This window comes from Erpetoichthys calabaricus, chromosome 15 (genome assembly GCF_900747795.2).
Source record: "Erpetoichthys calabaricus chromosome 15, fErpCal1.3, whole genome shotgun sequence".
Classification (NCBI taxonomy): Eukaryota; Metazoa; Chordata; class Cladistia; order Polypteriformes; family Polypteridae; genus Erpetoichthys; species Erpetoichthys calabaricus.
Window position 1 is genome coordinate 73,532,968 of NC_041408.2, and position 20,553 is coordinate 73,553,520.

Consider the following 20,553-nt stretch of genomic DNA (forward strand, 5'->3'; position numbering starts at 1 on the left):
CATTAAAGGTAAAAACGAAAGCTGGACTATGGTAGGATTTGTAATGATTTAATTTTCTATTACTTTGTTGCCTGCATTACCAGTCCAAAATAATCTGTACTGTTCTACAGTTTCTTTGATGTACAACATAGCTCAACAGTTTGAAATATGTAGACCTCAAGTTCATGACTTCTTAAAGGGCTAATGCATTCATCCATCCAACATGCCATTTTCTCTCTTTTTGATCTTTAAAGCTGTAATCTCAAGTCAGTAGTTGGTGATGTATCTGCCATGAAGAGAGGGTTCAGATCTCAGACTCTTGCTGTGTAATATAAGATGCACATTGTGTATTGTTTCTGTCTTGTATCTTCTTGTCCAGTTATTTCATATATTTAAGTATAAACATGCTTCCTGGTATTGTGCTGTTATTTTTATTCAGCAATGTGTAAGAAGGATAGAGCTGCCTGCTATACCTGAATGCATGGACAGGTGTAGAGTTCTAGCTTAGAGGTCTGACATCAGACTTCACCCTGTCCTGCATCTCTTAAAAAGTTATTTGTTATTTATTCAGACAATTTATTCCTGCTCTTATTTTTAATGAGGGTAGATCACCAAAATGTTTAATGGACTCAAATGGAATTGGCACCCCCTATAACATTCTATTTATTGGTACAGTTAATAATATATCATTTGATATATTATTGATTTGAATCATTAAGTGCAGAAGTGTCATCTAATTGAGATGAACAGAGCACAGTGTAACTGCAGTACTATGACGTGACATGCACACCCAAAGAGCATCATCCTCAACACACCTTTATACGTTTCATTCCAACAGAAGGCATATACAACTGAAGTATAACCTAATAAACAAAATTTTGAAAAATATAAAAACCATACAGAAACAGAAAAGGCAGATGGGAGAAGTGGTAATCTCATTGGAAGGTACTGAAGGCCAGACAAAGGGAAGTAGCTGATGGTCTGACCACAGGTGTCTTAAGCTTAATTTCTGGAAAGTCAGTGTGCCATTATTATATCAGTTAATTGAATTTTTGATTTACTTCCACAATTTATTTCTGCTCTTATTTTGCTTCATGTGTGTGTAAAATTCACCAGAATGTTTAATGGATTGAAATAATATTAATATTCATTTTGCCATTCTGTTTTATTTTTAAATTTTCCTTTATTAAGTTATTGCTTAAGTGTGTGTTTTGTGCAATTGGATTCTCAACAGGAGTGCTAATGTTTGCAATGTAGCATGTGTTGGAAAGAAAAATCTAAAACATTTTATTATTATCTGCATTACAAAACACATTGCAATTGAAAGTGCAGCTATTAAATACATATATTTAGATATAGCAGATGACAAATGAGCAAGGTGTGCTCTTCAGTGAACATGATTGGATCAAGGGGAGATGGAAGGGGTACATTTAAAGGTAAATCCAAGGGTATGTGAAAGATAGAGGCACTGTCGTCCCCTTGAACCCTCAGATCAGACGTCAGACACCAGATAAAAATGCAATTATTATTTACAAAAAATAAGGAGGAGGGAAGTAAAGGAGGAACTGAGTTTAGGGGAAAGGGGAGTAGATGTGTTGTGGGATCTAATGAAGAAGACCTTTAAACAGGAGAGAACACCAGAAGAGTGGAGGAACCGTGTAATTGTACCCATTTATAAGGAGAATGGTGAGAGTCAGGATTGTGGAAATTATAAAAGGATAAGGCTGATGTCACACACAGTGTAAGTTTGGGAAACGGTTATAGAGAGAAGGCTTAGGAGGAGACCACCATAATAGAGGAGCAGTTCGGCTTTATACCAGGGAGATTAACAACTGATGCCATCTTTGGGACAATTAGAGGTACAACAAAAGTGGGAGAGAGGTCTAAGAAAGTGCAGGAAAGTCGGCTGAAGTGGTATGGACTTGTAATAAGGAGACACAAAGAATATGTGGGCAAAGGAGTGACGGGAATGGAAGTACAGGGGAAGAAAAAAGGGAAGCCAAAGCAGAGGTGGATGAAGTAAAAGAAGATCTGAAGGAAAAGGGCTTGAATAGCGAGAGGTGCAGGACCAAGCTCTTTGGAGAAGTTTGATCAAGCACATCGGCACCACACAGAAGTGGGAAAAGATGAAAAGGAAGAAAAAGACGGTGCATCACAAAATGGGCCCAACAAAATGTAACTGCCGGACAGACAGAAATCTGTTTATATATATATATATTTTTTTCTATTTAAATTGTTCTTTGTTAAGTTACAGTGCCAGTTGTTTGTCTACAGCCTCAATTGTAGACTGTTAGTATTAGGAGTCTCTACAGCAATGTGCAATTTGTTGTAATGAAAAATACTACGCAACTCTCTTGTGCTGATCTTTCTTCTTTACTTAAGAAACTGAAAACCATTAATTAGACTTTTGATAATGACAATGATGGGCATGTTTTGAATGTGGGCTGCATTTATATCTTTCTCTTCAAGCTGCTACATACAGTATCCTCCCAGTGACATTTTCAGCAGCAGGAATCAAACACAGGTCACTAGAATGAGAAGCGCTCTGCAGGTGTACTAAACAGAGATCTCCATTTAACCAGTTACCAATATCTGACGGATGGGTTTATGACTTTACTGTGTAGAGGTGCTGTCTGCCTTTTTGTGTGCACCACCCATTACAAATATCCTGCGGGCTAAGAAGAAATGAAAGTCTGGAGATGGATGCACCTGAGTAAATAACTGGTTCTAAACTTTTAAAGCAGAAGTGAATTGCATGACTTGACTTCTAAACTAACTTACAACTGACTTCATCTGGATCCCAGTTAAGAAACTTGGAAGATACATTGAACGCAATGGCGATGAACAACAAAACCCACTGGATAACCAGGGCCAAACAGAATGTCAGGAACAAAATCTAGAAAGAGCACTTGACTGTTAGGATGAGGGAATCCTATCGGACAATGGAGGAGTAGCCGGTCTACAAACATACATCTAGCTTCCTCTGTCTAAGGGACAGCTGCTACAACGCTAGTGCCAGTATTGAAAGCACAACTCCTTGAAATGGAGGCAGGGGCATTGTCAACTTTTAACAGCCTTCTGACCCTTACATAAGCCCACTTTGTTGATTACACAGTGTAAAGATTGATGGAATGTATTATGTTAGCTTTGGGCACAAAATAGGAAAAACTAAATATAATTCCAACCAATTGTATCATCTTGCAGTCATCAGTTTTGTCTAATCTGTACATCTTCACACTGTATAGGAAAATGGACAATGCAGAGAAAAGTCACAAAGGAGGGCAAGAAAGTGTGGACTTTACTCAGTAATGCTGGGGCTTTTAACTGAACCCAGTGACACAGTGATGCTAGCCACTCTGTCAAATGGACAGAAACATAGCTTATTTGAAGTTTTGTTCAAACCTTTGGGCAGAAGTACCAAACTGATTTAAGGTTGATTTATAAATGGCATAACCAAATTATGGTTATCTTGTACCTGAGCTAAACAATTGCTAATTAATAAGCTGTACAGTACAAACATCTGTTTTATTGCACATTCCAAAACATGCCTCACAGCAAGCAATCATAGATAAAAGTACCTGACACCTGAAAAATGTCCCAACCTTTGGTAAATCTACAAGCAAAATGACATCCCAACATAAAAGTGTTCAACAACAACAACATTTATTTATATAGCACAAACAATGTAGCTCAAAGTGCTTTACATGATGAAGAAAGAAAAAAAAAGACAAAATAAATAACAATTAAAATTGGGGAATACTAATTAACATAATAAAATAAGAATAAAAGTAAGGTCTGACGGCCAGGGAGGACAGAGAAAAAAAAACTTCAGACAGCTGGAGAAAAAAGGCCACAAGACCACCTTCCCAGCCCCCTCTAGGCATTCTACCTAACATAAATTATCTCAATCAGTCCTCGTTGCATTCAGGGTTCTAATGGAAGAACTTGATGATGATGGTCATGTGGACTTCTGGCCTTTAATCCATCAATGTAGGGACATCACGGTGCTTTGATTAGGTGGTGGTGGCGCAGGTCGCCACCACAGAAAAACGGAAATAGAATAGAAGAGAATGTAGGGGTTATTACGGATTTTGGAGCCACTATGAATAATAATGATAATTAATTGAATATACAGAGCATCAGGATTAAACTAAGATGAAGCTATGAGAAAGCCATGTTAAAGTAATGAGTTTTCAGCAATGTTTTAAAGTGCTCCACCATATTAGTCTGGCGAATTCCTATTGGCAGGCTATTCCAGATTTTAGGTGCATAACAGCAGAAGGCCACCACACCACTTCTTTTAAGTTTAGCTCTTGGAATTCTAAGTAGACTTTCATTTGAAGATCTAAGGTTACGATTTGGAATGTAAGGTGTAAGACATTCCAAAATATAAGATGGAGCGAGATTATTTAAGGCTTTGTAAACCATAAGCAGTATTTTAAAGTCAATTCTAAATGACACAGGTAACCAGTGTAATGACATCAAAACTGGGGCGATGTGCTCGGATTTTCTTTTCTGAGTTAAGATCTAGCAGCTGCATTCTCCAGAACTATTCATTTGTGAGATCTCCAGCATTGCCTTGAAAACTCCACCAGGACCAGTATTATAGTCACTTTGTCATTGCAACAATGCATTGTGATGGATTGGCCTCCCATTCCCAGTGCGTCATTGCTGCTCAGAAAAACTCTGGCTCCTGCACTATCCAAATTTGAAATTGCTGGCTTTATTGAAAATAGTTAATGGAGGGTACAAGGATCATAATATAATAAATGATGATGGCATATTGTTGTAGTATTAGTACTCTTTCATTTTTTATCGTTATAAGAACAATAGTATTTGTGGGCAGTACCTTTTTTGTGTAAGGATAATTATTAAGCAAGCACCATCCATTCATTGCCCCCTGTGCCTGCGTGGGTTATACTCCAGGCTCTCCAATTTTCCTCCCATACCCACAAAGCCTGATGATGGTATGACATGATATGGTATACTGGTGACTTTGAACTAGCCCTAGGTAGGAATTAATTTCAGTCTACCCAATGGTAAACAGACTCCCTATCCATGGTTGACTCCTGCTTTGCACCCATTGCTGCTGCAATGTGCTCCATCCCCATGTGCCTGAAATGGATTCAGTGAATTTGAGAAAGTAATCACGTGTTAAGCTATTCACGGCTTGAAAGCATTATTTTCTAGACAACAAAATTACTGAAGATAACCCATCAGTCAAGGTATGCAGTTTTTAAATATGTTTTGCTAAATATACTCTAAAGATATATACATTGGTGTTTCTGGCAAGATGTTAGTGGTGGGGCCACAAAGACCTCAGACAAATGGTGTCGGAAGTAGAACAGCCATCGTAAGAAGCTATGAAGAATGTGTGTGTGAGTGAGAATGAACATGAATCATGCACCTAAAACAGCAAAAATGGTACTACTTCATCTTAAATCCACTGCCTTTGGTACTAGGCCACAGGCAGTCTTGAGAAGGATCTCATCTTGGATTGGCTCACAGAAGGAAACTGAGGCAGGTAATCAGAGTGGCAGCATCAAAGTTTGAGGTAAACCTCACATGAGGAAGAGACACTGAATTTTACAATGTATTAGGCTACCAGCTCCACTGATGATAAAATGCCATCCAAATAATACCATAAAATTTTGCAAAAAAATGAAGATGTATCAACTTATTTTCATACATTATAAACACCAAAGGACAATATTAAAAGATATGAACATCAAATACTCACTCAACACTGAAAGCTGAAATGTAATGGATATTCGTAAGTTTTCCATTTGCAGCAAAGCCCTAATTCATATTATACATAAGTTATCAATGTGTGATTCATGATGATAATGATGACAACTCCAGTACAACAAGCTGTATACATACGTTCACATACCATTTAAATTTAAGTTACGAAAAAATCAACCAATGGGTTGCTTAAGAGGGGTCTAGTATTCAAGCCCTAAGGTGGAACTGATAAGTTTAGGCTGCATATGTTTGAGCAAAGATGTGCCATCAAAACGGTTAAGGAGAAAAAGGTTAGTGATGCCAGACACACAGAAAATTTTGCATATTGCAAAAAATTTTTAGATAAGAAATTTCATTGAGCATATGTTGTGATGTGAAATTTTGCATACAAGTTGATAAATATTTAGTATGTCTTTATTTGTAACTTAGACAAAGCAAGGTAATATTAGTGTTACATTATTGATAATAACAGCAGTGGTTTGATGGTTTAAGAACCCCTTCTCCCTTTTAGGAATGAGTGTCTTTGTAATTTTACGAGAGTGTTGGGGGAAAGTGCCTCAAACAAGTTTGGCTAATATTTCTCTGCAGGACTCCCAGTCAGCCCCCACAGGAAGGCCAGGCTGTCTAACTGCCAAGTTTTACTTTAACATATGGCTTTGGGGGGTGGCAGGTGTGAAGATGTTCTCTGCCCCAATGGTGTGAAGTATGGCTGTTTGGAATTGGCTTGTATCAAAAGCTTTTAAGTACTGTGACGCTCTATTGGCTGTAGGGGTTGGACAGAAAACCTATAAATTTGCTTGCTTTACTTCACTTTCTCTCTCTTACCAAACTGATGAAAGACCATCTCATACAGCATGAACTGAAAAGGACAACACAATGAAGAGCACAGCTCGGCAGCCATATTGAGACAGGCATGCAGCCTGTTCTGAAGAAAGCTGACCACAAATGATGCCTTAACTAGAGACATTTTAAGTAGCTAACAAGTCTGTGTGCCGCCTGAAACTACAGTCCGCATTTATCAGGTTGTATGGTTGCCAATATTCAAATGTACTTTGCATATTGTTATTATTTATGAATATTATCAATAATACATTATTGATATTGTAACTAAATTTCTGCTTGTCTTTTACTACACCTAATTGCCTGAGGTTATAGATGTAGAAGGGAAGGTGAGGAGAAGTTATATGGTACAATACCTTATAAACAGTGGTAAGTCTGAGATTTGAGGCATTCTGACAAAGGCTACATATTAATAATACAAAAGGGGAAAGTAGAGTAAAATATTACTCTACCAAGACAAAACAGCATATCATGAGTAATTGGAATAAGTTAATGACTAAGTTAAATTTGCAATAAATATTTTGCCAATATATTAAATTACTGAGGTCATTATAGTGCTTATTTAATTGTGTTTAATTGTGAGGCCATTGTGACATAACAGAGTTTTAGCAGCCAATGTTGGATGGGGATATCACTACCTAACCGAGTATGTGCAGAACTTTCCTGCATGCATACTGTAAGCATATTACATGTTACACTTTATCTCACTGCCAAATCGGCTTTGTGTATGTGCAATGTCACTGACCAGTCAGTACTCCAGACAGATTTAAAAAAAAGAAAAAATGTGCAATATTTTCATTTTAGGGTACATAAGCTGACCACAATGAGAATATTATGAAAATACTTTGTCATACTACATAGATTCATTCTGTATTGTGTCTTCACTACTGGATTAAGCATGTTTTGCTACTCACTATGTAGCACAGATCGGGTAGTGACCGGTAATGCCCATCAAGATTTGAACTCTGTGAGCGCACAGAGACTAGTGTTATATACTTGGAAACAATGCAAGAGGCACAGTGCAAGTCAGGCATTACTGCCAACTATATGATGTTGATCCCTAAACCTTACACTCACAATATTGGAGGAGTCCGAAAGCACATAAGACCCTTTGAAATGATAATAATATTAATAAAAGACAAATGGATGGAAGAAAAAAGTGAGAAACATCCATGCAGATAGATTGGAAATAAAAGAGACATACCAGATGGCTGCATCCCGTGGCAAAAAAAAAAAAAAAAAATTCCTTAGGGCTAATTGTTGTGTTTGTGTGTTTTATTTGTGTGTTTGTTTGTGACTATCATTCCATCTGCATCTTTGGTTGTTTGAGGCATGGTGGTGCAGTGGTTAGCACTGCTGCCTCACAACTCAGATCACATCTTTGGGCACACTAATTGGTACAGCATCATTGACACAAGTTTCCTGACCCTCAGAGACACTTGAAAGAACATTGGACTATTATAATCTCCTTAAAACGTGTTCAGTTCCTCCTTACCCCGTTGACATTGATGCATTTCACTGAAGTTCACAAACATTTCCTTGATTTTCCCAAACTGAGAGTGAATCCAGCTCCACAGGATTCACTCGTCACTATTCAGGTTGTTTCCCTTTGTGGTCTTCATTGGGTGGCTCAACCTCTTGGGTTCTGTTGCTTTTGGCCTACCAGATTTTGCACATATTTTAAGATCACAGCTGCTGGATCACTGTGAGCCACTGAGAGTAGCATTGTGATCCGAGTTTATGTATCTTATGGCTAAAATGTTCATATTTTTTAAATCTAAATTAACAATATTGTAACTGGCAAGAAATTACTTAGGACATCATTCCCACTTTCTCTCGTGCTGTCCTCTGTGAAAAGGCAGAATTGGGATGTGAACATGGGCTCTGGAATTAGAGCCGCCAGTTCTGCCATTTACTGTAGCTAAAGAAGATATTCATCAGCTAGATCAGACAGATCTAGCTCTCATAGACTGAGAAGAGCTTTTCCAGGGCATCTTTTCTGTCTCAGACTTGGCTCTGCACACCTCTGGTGACAATCACAATAAAGGAAATGTTAAGTGAATGTGGTGAGTTTGTTTGTGTATCAGCATCTGAAATAGTCATACAGTTATGAATTACATTTGTTATGTTTCCAATTAGGAATGCTTAAACCAAAGCCACCTTATTGAAACGTCCTTGCTGTTTTTTGTGTGTGTGTTTTTTGTTTTTTTTTAGGTCCTGAAATAATGGAAGATATGAGTGTAAACAGCCCGTGTCTCAAGAGGAGAAAAACAGAAGGGTTGCACAAGGTAAGTGTAATGATGCAGAATGGGATGAACACTTTAAGATCCGTTTCTAGACAACTGTCATCAGATATGTTTTATCCTTAACACTAACTTTATCCCGAACCCTAAACTTCCCATTTATTCACCCTAATAAAAATATATAATAAGTGAATGAGTCAATCACTTTTTAATGTTCTTTCTTTTACAAAGCACCTCCCTAACACAGCAGTAGTTTGTTGTTAAATGGTGATCTTCATGTTATTCTATTGCTCAGAGTTCCACAGAGACTATCAAACCCACAATTTATCCATCTGCTGACTTTCTGGAATCACGTCTCCCTTTATAGGGTTTGGGTGGATCACAGCATTCGGCAAGAGAGAATGTGCCATTATATCACAGGACACACTTAAGTGCACAGTGTTCTTCCTGTAGTATAGTGAGGAAGATTTATTTTGCTAAAGGGAAGACAAAGTGAAAACCTAAAACATATCAAGAGTCAATACCATGGAGAAAGTCAGTAGTCAAGCTAAGACACTAGATGTATGTTAAGTCAATAGGGATTACAGTGTGTTGAAATAAAAAAACAGAAAACAAATTGCTAAACAAACTTATAAGCTGAAATAAATAGAATAGTAGCATCCTTTTTTTACCTTAGCAATCCTTAATTATGGATGACTAAAAGCATGCATTATCAGCTTTTAAACTGTTACACCAGTGATGAAAATGAAAACATAATAATAACAATATTAATATCCGACAACTGGAAAGCTAATAGAATATATGGGTGCTGAAAGACAAGGTCAAAAAATGAGCTGAAGATCAAACAAGGAAAACTGTCAGAAAATAGCAACCAAAACTAAAGGGCCAAGAGGAACATGAAAGTCAGAAGATAAAGAAATTAAGAATTTTTGAAATTTCAGATTCATGCTGACCCTCGACCATCACAGGTGGAGAGGGTACCAAAACAACAGCAAATCTGCACAAACGTACAAGATTAAGGTGAGATACATGTAAGAGAGATTTATGCAAAAATGGGCTGTTAAAACCAGAGAATATGTAAGAAGACCAATACATTTGACAATGGAACAAGTATTGATGAACTGTAGACGAAGTTTTTAGGACAGCACTCCCACACCATCTATCTGCATAACATTTGGCAGAGGCTCTACTGAAAGCAAGTACCCCCAAACCCTAGTCCAGCTCGTATGCAACTTACTCAAGAATTCTGAAAGTGTGGGTACCATAGATCCAAGTTTGATCTGACCCTGGAGCACCTTTCCCTTCACTCCATCACAGGATATCCCGACCACTTCGCCTCACATCACCCACACTGGCTCAATTGCACGATTCTCTCCTTTCTTTTCCTCGATTTTTCTTCCTTTCCTTTTCCTCTCCTACTCAGACCTTTTATATCCTTGTGAATGTAGGAACTCTAAATGATCCATTGAGTACTGAGGGAAGGCTGTGCCGACCGCACTTGTGCTTATGAATGAGCAATCTGCCAATCCCAAATTAAGCACCCAATGGTCGCTTATCTTTTCTCCCATGCTCACCTGCTATCACAAAATCTGAACCACACAATTCTTCAAAAATCCTGAACCTGCTCTGATCCACCACAGATCCCAGGTTCTGTTTAACAAAGTTTTGAATTTGAAGGTAGAGAAAGAAATGTGTTGCTGGTAAGTTAAATTTGGAGTGTAATTGTTCGTAGGATGCAAAAATGTTGTCTATGAACAGATCCCTAAGTGATTTAATCCCGAATGTTTTCCAGGCATTAAAAACTAGGTATGTTTGAGAGGGTGGGAAAAGGTGGTTCTCATGCAAAGGTGCTACAGATAAAGCTTCTCTATCTTAAAATACTTCCTACATTGGTTCCATATTCTGATTGAGTGAAGCACAACTGGGTTGTTAGTATATTGGCGATAACTTGTATTTATTGGGGTACAAAGCAAGGAATATAAGGAAGTACTGCAGGATTTTATTTCTACTGCAGACCAAGCCTGTGTATGTTCGTCTATTTCTGTCCTTGTCCAGGTTTTTATAGTTTGTATGTTTGCTGCCCAGTAATTAAATTGAAAGTTATGTAGAGCCATGCCGCCTTCCACCTTAGGTCTTTGTAGGGTCGCCCTTTGGATACGTGGATGTTTTGAATTCCAAATAAATGAGGTTATGGTTGAGTCTAATTTCTTAAAAAATGATCTATTGATGTTTATTGGAATGTTTTGAAATAAAAAGAGAAGCTTAGGAAGGATTTTCATCTTAACAACGTTAATTCTTCCAGCTAAAGTGAGATGAAGGGTTGACCATCTATGCAAGTCTTACATACATACGGCAAAATTGTGTTGATAAAGAGCTTTATATTTACTTGTGATGTTTACCCCTGGGCGGCACGGTGGCACAGTGGATAGCGCAGCTGCCTCGCAGTTAGGAGACCCGGGTTCGCTTCCCGGGTCCTCCCTGTGTGGAGTTTGCATGTTCTCCCCATGTCTGCGTGGGTTTCCTCCCACAGTCCAAAGACATGCAGGTTAGGTGGATTGGCGATTCTAAATTGGCCCTAGTGTGTGCTTGGTGTGTGGGTGTGTTTGTGTGTGTCCTCTGGTGGGTTGGCACCCTGCCCGGGATTGGTTCCTGCTTTGTGCCCTGTGTTGGCTGGGATTGGCTCCAGCAGACCCTCTGTGACCCTTGTAGAAAAGTCGCTATACAGGCGCCCGACCCGGCACAGAAGGACACAAAGGCACGTATAAAGTACAAGGACTTTTTATTTTCTTCTTCACCCGTGGGCGCACATCTTCCCTGTGACCCACAGGCAATACACAGTCCCAAAAGCACTCTTTCCACACAACAACAATCCTTTCTCTTCTCCCACCTTGGCACCACTACTCCTCCCAGGCAACCTCGTCCTCTTCCTCTCGATTCTGGCTCATGAGTGGTGGATGCTGGCCCTTTTTATAGTCCGCCCGGAAGTGCTCCAGGTGCTTGATCACCTGTGGCTAATTGCACTTCCAGGTGGGTCTGCAGAGAAGTCCAGGTGGGTACCAGGCTCCATGCAGCACCCCCTGGCGGCCACCCCAGCTCCCCACAGGGTTGTAGAGAACTCCATCTCCCAGGAAACCCTGCGGGAAACTGAGGCACCATCGTCAACCAGGGAGGCTGCCACCAAGCGTCCCGGGGGAGGTAGTGAGATGTCCATAGCTGCTCCCCCAAAACATATACAGAAGGGGCGTCCCGGCCGGGCATGGGATCCGGCTGCCTGTCACACCCTGTGTTCGGATTCAGCGGGTTGGAAAATGGATGCATGGATGTTTACCCCTAGGTATTTAAACTGATCTTCGATGATAAAAGGGAAAGTGTCCAATCAAATATTGTATGCTTGAGAATTCACTGGGAAGAGCACACTTTTATTTAAAGTGATTCTGATACCACAAATCTTATGAAATTCTGATAGTGCTGTTAGAACTGCAGGCACAGTATTTTGTGGGTCTGATATATACAGTACCATATCATCTGCATATAGAGAAACCTTCTGTTCCAGTTCTTCTCTGATAATCCCCTTTATCTGAATAGCATTTCAACAGTGAATTGCGAGTGGCTCAATGGCAATTGCAAAAAGCAGTGTGACAAGGGGCATCCTTGTCTGGTACCACGCAGTAGTTTAAAGTAGTCTGAATTGATGTTTTTAATACAAACTGAAACTTCTGGATTGGTATACAGTAATTTGATCCATGCACCAATGTTTGGGCCAAACCCAAATTTCTCCAAAGTAGTGAAAAGGTAGTTCCATTCAACCATATAAATGCTTTTTCTGCATCCAATGATAATAATATCTCCGGGGTGTTTAACTTTGTTGGTGAATATATTACATTAAACAGGCGTTGAAGATTGGAAGCAAGTGTCTCCCTTTAATAAATCCAGTTTGGTCTTGTGATATTACTGAAGGCAGCACTTTCTTCGTCCTTCTAGCTAGGACTTTGGAGAGTATCTTAACATCATTATTCAGAAATGAGATTGGTCTATACAATGCACATTTTAATAAGTCCTTATTTTGTTTATGAAAGACCGTAATTAATGCTTGGCGAAAAGTTTGTGGTAGAATTTTATTTTCTCTAGTTTCTTTAAATGTTGCTAATAGAAGGGGAGCTAACTGAGTTGAGAATTTATTATAAAATTCGGCAGGGTAGCCATCAGGGCCTGCTGCTTTCCCACTCTGCAGTGAGTTTATAGCATCTAGTAATTCTGATAGTGCCAGAGGTTTATCTAATTCCTCTGCCCTAAGAGTATCTATTTGTGTTATCTGTAATGCGTCCAGAAATGCCTCAGATTGTGTCTTGTCTTCTTTAATCTCCATAGAGCATAAGGATTTATAGTAGTCTCTAAATGTGTGCATTATATTTTTATGATCAATGATTTTGTCTCCGTTTGTGCTGGGGATTGCTTTGCGAACTTCTTGCCTGTGGATTTGTTGAGCTAAGATCTTATTAGCTTTCTCTCCATGTTCATAATAATGATGTCTTGATTTAAGTATGAGTTGTTCAGTTTCTTTAGTTGTTAATAGGTTGAGCTCTGAATGCAGAGCCTGCCTTTTCCTATGAAGCATCTCACTTGGACACCTGGCATGTTCTTGATCTATTCTAGTAATTTCGTTGATTAGCTCTGATACCTTCTTGGTTTCCAATTTATTTTTGTGGGAAAGATATGAGATAATTTGTGCTCTTAAGAAGGCCTTCAGGGTTTCCCAGAGTGTTCCTGCAGAAACCTCTGAGAGTGTGTATTTGTCTCTAAAAAAATTGATTTGCTTGGATATAAATTCTGTACAGTTCTCGTCTGCTAATAAAAGTGGATTAAGACGCCATCTGCAAGATAAGTATGTGGGGCATAGTGATTTTAGCTCCAAAATCAAGGGGGCATGGTCAGAAATAACAATAGCATCATACTTACAAGATTTAATCGTAGGCAAGAAGTTGCTATCTACAAAGAAATAATCAGTTCTTGAGTAGCAATGATACTTGAGTTTGGGTATAGAAATCTCTAGGGGTCTGATAAGTTGTTGTCAGTTACAAACTGTGTAATTGTCTTTGCAGTGTTAGATGTCATCGCCCCTGTGGCAGGAGACCTATCTAGGTCTGGATTTAAAACATAGTCCCCAGCCATTATAATTTTACGAGTGTTCACATTAGGAATGGATCCAAATACATTTTGCATGAATTCCATATCATCGACATTGGGTGCATAAATATTTATGAAAATCATTTTACAGTTAAATAAATTACCTATGACAATCACATATCTCCCCTCAGGATCAGATACTACATCTGATACTACAAATGAGACTGTTCTGTCTATAAGAATTCCCACACCGCTAGTTTTCTTTGTAATGCTGGAATGGAATATTTGGCCAGTCCAGTCTTTGTGCAGCCGAAACTGATCCTTTCTTAATAAGTGGGTCTCCTGTAAAAATACTATTTTAGCGTTTAGACCTGCTACGTGAGAGAATACATGCTTTCTCTTTAACTTGTGATTCAGGCCTTTAACATTCCAGCTCACAAAGTTAACTGTCCAGTCTTTGAGACATTGCTTCTGAGTTTTTATTGTCATTTTTAAGTCTGAACTGAAAATAAAACAGCTTTGACCATAATTTGTTACGTTGGCATTTATAATTACAAGGTTTAAAAAGATAGATTAGAGATAGCTTGCTCTCTTTCTCTCTCTCCCTAGTCCCCCTACCAACCCTCGTTTTGCCTCCTCGTTTTGCCTCCCCACGTGAGGCTGGACCCCACTGCCCAAAGTCCCAGTCCTCTGACATACCTAGAGACAGAGCATGTCCAAAACAAAACAAGCCCCCCAGCAGTGGCGTATGAGGAATAAAATTGAGATATCTATTGCCAATACAGTCCAATTACTATAAGCATAAAATCTAATCTTCAGCAATCTTGAGATAGTAAAATAGTAAGCCCAGGGAATGGTGTTAAGAAGTGGCCCTGGATAAGCATAATAAACCCTAATTTGATAATAACAATAAACCAAGGGCATGATGTTAAACAATCTCCTTTAGAAGAGTAAAAAAAATGAATTATTAATTTAATCGACATATATAAGCATATAATATGCATATACTTGTAATTAAAGCATTAAAAAAGTGTCAGAGAAGGGAAAAGGATGTATAGTTACAGTACCAGTATTATTGCAAGTGGATCAAACAGCCGGCAAGATCTTCTTTGCCATGCCATGACAGGGTGTGACTCACGATCGTATTTCAAAAAAAGTGTTGGAATCAGCTTTCTTAACTCTTTTTCTGCTTCCTCTGTAGTGGTAAAGATGTAATGCTTGTCTTGAATATCCACTTTCAGTTTGGCAGGGTACAAGAGGCTGTATCTGATCTCTGCTTTCCGTAAGCGCTGTTTAATGTTGTAAAAAGCTGCACGCTTAGCAGCTGTTGAGGGTGAGAAATCCGGGAAAATGTGAATGTGGTTATTTTCAAAATCTCTAGTTTCTGTCTGAGAAGTGACATTACATGTAATTTAAACTGTAATTTCTTGAAGCGCATGATAAGATTCCTAGGTTTAGAGGTATTTGATCCCCGTATGCGTTAAGCTGCTGCTGTTTCAGTGTCAGATGTACAGTCCTCTCCAATTATTTTAGAGAACAGCTCAACTGAATTTCACTGGGTTTGGACTTTCACGATTCTCTGGGAGACCTTCAATATTAATATTATTCCTTCTGCATCAATCATCCAGTGCAACAAGTCTGTCTCCGAGTTTTTTGCATTTGGCAAATCGCCGCTGTTGCTTTCCCGTCAGCAGTAGATGACAGATTTTCAGTTGTTTCGAGTCATGAATGTTCGCTTAACATCTTTCAACTGATCGGCAAGTGCTCTCTGTTTTTCCTCAAACTTAGGTGCATTTTCCTGAATATATTCCTCAATTTTTTCCAGCAAACTTTAAAGGCTGCCTTAAAGCGATTATATAAATGTTTTTCCAGGGGACTAATGCATAACGGCGTGCATAGAATTCACACTAAAACATGATGTACGGACAAAAGCGGAAATGTGCATACGCACAAAAAAATCCAGATGCATAAATCTGTGCGTATACCAACTTCCACGTTCTTCCGCTACATAAATCCCAGTCAGCATGAAAAGTAATACACGTGCACACGCCTGCTGCCACTCCCCAACTCCTCCCAGAATTATGCCTCTTTGAATATGCAAATCAATATAAATAGCCCTTAAGCTCAGTGTTCTGTGAAAAGACAATGGCAAAAGCACGGGGGAAAATAGAATTTCAGCGAGTACCAAGTGGAGGCAAGGACAAACATACTATTTGTTGGTTTAAACAGTGATTTAAACAACAAAAGGAAGTTGAGTCGAGGAAGTCGAGTGTCATAGAGTGTCAGAGAAACTGAAAAGTTCAAGTTCACAAAGTCGCACAGTGCCCGAAATAAAAAAGAAGTTGTCAGATATCAAAGTTGACATGAAAATGCAAATCGTAGCCTACCATCTGAGTGTCATATGGAAGTTTATTAGGGTACAGAGAAAAGAAAAAAAAATAGGCACACAGTGGGGAAAAAAAGCTCGAAATGTCAACTTTAATCTCGAAATTTCCACTTTAATCGCAGTTTATTTTATCATTAAAGTACAACATCATAAACTTCATCTCAAAATCATTTAATTTACTATTTTCTCAAATATTATCGTATCTAAAGTAGCACGTTAAATACTTTGCATTGTATGTGTTCTTCTACGTGCTCTATGTGTGTGAATCACTACGTGCTTCTTAAACGGGCTTTCTCTTTCTCCGACAGGACACAGAATCCATTACATTTGTGATATTACAGCTCTCTGAACAATTTAAATACTGAGATGTATACTTGATATCATTTTCATGATGATAGGAATTAAAGCATGTTGTTAAACATGGCAACACGGTGGTGCAGTGATAGTGACGAACTGGCACCCCGTCCAGAGATTGTTCCTGCCTCCCACAAGATGCTTGCTGTACCGTGCGCAAAATAATTTATTGCAGCAGTATTGTCTCTCTCAAACGTACTAACCCGCAATTCTTGTCCTTCCTTTTCTTTCTTCAAGTACCCAATCGCCACACACAGCTCTGTAATAGATGTCAAGCCATCTGTAAGCTTAGAACGCCGATTCTTCAAAACTTTTAAGGAACATTGAAATATCTTTGTAGTACATGTTTAATTGTTCTATCCATCTATCCATCCAGTGTCGCGCCAATCCCAGCAAGCATACAGCACGTGGCAGGGACAATCCCTGAACGGGGCACCAGCTCATCACTACTGCTGTCCACCGTGTCCTCACATATTAAATTATTATCAATATAGATTATTTAAATGATGTTAAAATTTTATCTGTATAATCTAATAAACATTTTGCTGCATTTCATCTTAAAAATGATATCGCCATCATATGTAAATACGAGCTTTTTAAAGTGGCTCAGGTTGTGCAATATTATAACTGTATCACAAGTTTACAGTGAGGTAATTGTACTTATAAGTACAAACAGTTCAACAAGGAGCACTTGATGGACTGATTGAGTGCTTTTATAGTTCTTGGGATGAAACTGTTTCTGATCCGCAAGGTCCCTACAGGAATGGCTCTGAAGCATTTGCCATATGAGAGCAGTTCAATAGACAGTGTGCATGGCTGAGGCAGCGTGTGGTTGATGCTGTATATCGATAATTCTCTTAACAATCAGCTACTATAGAGCTGTGATTCCACACTCAGATACAGTGGGATAAATACTCTTGAGTGGTGCATTGAGAGGAACAACGCTAAAGCAGCTATGGTATTTGGAATAGTTTGGCCATTCCGTGGACCATTATATTGTTACAGGTTAATTACAATCAGATACCTTAAACTAATAAACGATATGCGGTTAATTTCAGTGTATTTGATAAAGCCGCGTCAGGGATGTGGATCTAAAAAAGAAAGGGAAACCACACTGGAACAGTAGCACTGCTTTGACGCTGGGTGCCGCCAGTTTGCAAAACCGAACGGAGAACTTGCATATGCCAAGGATTTAGCTGGCGTGAAAATGTGCGTGACTTTACGCCAAGTTTAGTTTTTATACAATGCAATGTGAGTGTGGAAACAGGCGTACGCAACATTTTTGTGCGTACGCACGGTTTATACATGAGGCCCCAGGTCTTTATTATCCTGCCACAGCTCCTGCATTTCTTTATTTCTTTCTGTTTTCTTGAGCTCCTGTATATCTTGAGCGGCGGCTGTGGTGGCTATGGCCATTGCAGCATTCACTACCTTCAGTTCGGACAGATTGTTTTGGCCTTCGTGTTCTGCTGGTAAAGTGATAAACCCTGTTACAGCTGATGCTCCCGGCTCGTGAGAAATAGATGAAAATGCAGAAGGCAAGGCCATTTCCACTTTCAATAGATCTTCTGGAATCGACGAGCTATCGTGATTTGCATCACTTGCACATTCACTCCCACTTTCACTCTCAACTGGAGATGATGAAGTGGCCCATGGTCCTGAAAGATCTGTGCTTTCGCCCGTCTGCTCCGGGTCAGTCTCTGTAAGGCCATACCTTGAGGTTGAACTTGATGCCTGTCTAGGCTTGAGTGTAGCTTTGGGTTTCTTTTCCATTTCTTTCTGAGCCTCTTTCTTATCGCTCATGTTTATATATACTTGCATATACTGTAATAGAACTTCCTCGAGTTGGGTAAATACAGGATACCTCTGATAAAAATAAGAGAAAAATTAACGCTGCCACTAACGGAGTTCCACTTCAGACATCCAACTCCCGTAATCGACAAGACAATTCTTCATTGATAGGAATCATTTTTTTCTATTAACATATTTTGTTTTTTACATTGTGATAGTAGTGCTGTGGAACTGCCAATTAAAGTGTCAATGTTCAGGTATTTGGTTTGAAAAGGTAATACATTAAAAATGAATGCTTTGCCAAAACAATACAAATACAGATGGAATCCCATTGTAACAAAATTCATAGAACCATAAAAATATTAAGTTATAATGGAAATTTCGTTATAGTGAATATGAGGAAAATACATACACTGTTGTGACTGTGTTCACTGCCGATTCGCCCTCTCTAATGGCAGCTCTGTAGCTGCGTCTTGCAGTAGTATAACATGCTTGTCACACAATGTTTACAACATTTAACACCCAACCGGGACTCACCTTTCTGTCTCTCGTGCAACTAACTCTGTGACAAAGGCTTAACAATACCTATGTTAAAGAAAAAAACGCCTTATTAAATCTGCAAAGGATATTTTATTTGAAAATGAGATGTTAAATGTAGTTTTTTTCTTATAGAAATACAGTTATGAATACAAAATAAAATGCAGCGTATATTTTTTATAAATACAGGTATGAACACAGAATGAAAATGAGATGTTAGATGTACCTCTTTTTTAATAGAAATACAAACGCGCTTCTATTTTTTTTTTTTTCGTTCGGGTCCCAATGCCTGATCTTTAACTTTGTCTTCTATTTCTTTTCGATCCTTCAAAATTGTTGACATTCCGAATGCTTTTGTCATGTCATTTTTCCTCATTCCGGAATCAAATTTTTCCAGGATTGTTCATTTTTCTTTCAGTGCAAACTGTCGCCATTTCTCACTTTTTTTTTCTTTATGAAACTCGAATAGTACAGTATCTGCACACCTCACAACTAATCCTGCAAACGCTCGGTGAAATACGGACTCAGAATTCGACTAAGTTTATGATATCTCACCTACACTCGCACTGAGCCTCGCCGAGACTGTCCAAGACAGGAAAGCAAAAGGACATTTCTTAACAAACTGTTATATATCAATATGAATGTGAATTTCAGTTCAGCTATTGATGTCTGATTGTGGGTTGACACCTAATGATTTGATTGGTAATGCCTTGCACATTTTCTTAGTTGTTGTTGTTCAATAAAGACAAGAAAGAAAAAGGCACACGCTGTCTGATCGTCCGTTCTCATCAAAGGAAAAAGGTTACGATAGTGTACTCGTCGCAAATACATGACACAAACTGTCACTTTCTTTTGGTCTAACAAGAAAGAAACCATCTGTTGCAGGTTTCCTGAGACTCTGTGAAAGTTTTGCATGACGTTATTATCTTCGGTGGCCATTGCTGGTTGAAAAAATGTTACTTACAATTAATATTTATATTTGTTAAAACGAAATCCACCTAACATAATGTTACATGAACGTTTGTCCGGACCAACAAAATATGTTTGCTATTCTGAAAATGTAATTATTTCAGTATTTGCTATAATGGGATTTGACCAATATATATTTCATTCTGGCAATAATATACAAGTTAATTAAAGTAAACTGAAATCTTCTGAAAGTAAATACAAAATAATAGATTATGATTACACTTTTTAAATAATTAGCACTGGGCTGTGACCTACCATTAGTTTTTTGGAAGTGGCCCAGTTCCTTATCGACTTGTGTGTCCCTGCTATACATGAAAATAGTTTGTCTGCAAAAGGGTTTTCTTAAATTGTTTTGTATCTTAGGGAACAGATAAAATATAAAGGTACATAGTTAAAACATAGGTACATGTATATGGAAATGTGGCTCACTTAAAAATGTTCCTGTCTTCAGTCAGTTTTCGTACATGGGCAGGTTGGACTAAATGAGTGCTTGATTGTTCTTTGTCCTTTATGGCTTTCATCTCCCTTCTCCCTGTTTTTTTTTAATTACATTGAAATTTTTAACTGACATCTATAATAGTCAGT

At 38.5% G+C, this 20,553-nt stretch overlaps 1 protein-coding gene across 1 annotated transcript in view; it reads left to right on the plus strand.

The window, feature by feature from the left end:
• The window catches only part of LOC114665897 (deoxynucleoside triphosphate triphosphohydrolase SAMHD1-like), a 157,565-nt gene continuing 137,012 nt past the window's right edge, over positions 1-20,553 (plus strand). Inside the window, exon 1 of the mRNA XM_051919609.1 lies at positions 1-8. The gene's annotated coding sequence lies outside the window, so the exon portion shown is untranslated. The remainder of the gene's footprint in view (positions 9-20,553) is intronic.